Here is a 201-nt window from a genome sequence, read left to right on the forward strand (position 1 = left end):
TTTTTTTTTTTTTTTTTTTTTTTTTTTTTTTTTGTAGAGACAGGGTGATATATGAGACATACATGGAAATGTGTTGTAAATCCTAAAGAATGATATAAAGAGTCTATTTTGGGCTCTCATCCAGCACTATCCATCTACTGCCTAGTGTGTAAAACCACTCAGAGGCTTACCTTACACCACCAAACAAGGAACAACATTCAC

Source organism: Rhinopithecus bieti, unplaced genomic scaffold (genome assembly GCF_001698545.2).
Source record: "Rhinopithecus bieti isolate Rb0 unplaced genomic scaffold, ASM169854v2 scaffold_30197, whole genome shotgun sequence".
NCBI classification, from domain to species: Eukaryota; Metazoa; Chordata; class Mammalia; order Primates; family Cercopithecidae; genus Rhinopithecus; species Rhinopithecus bieti.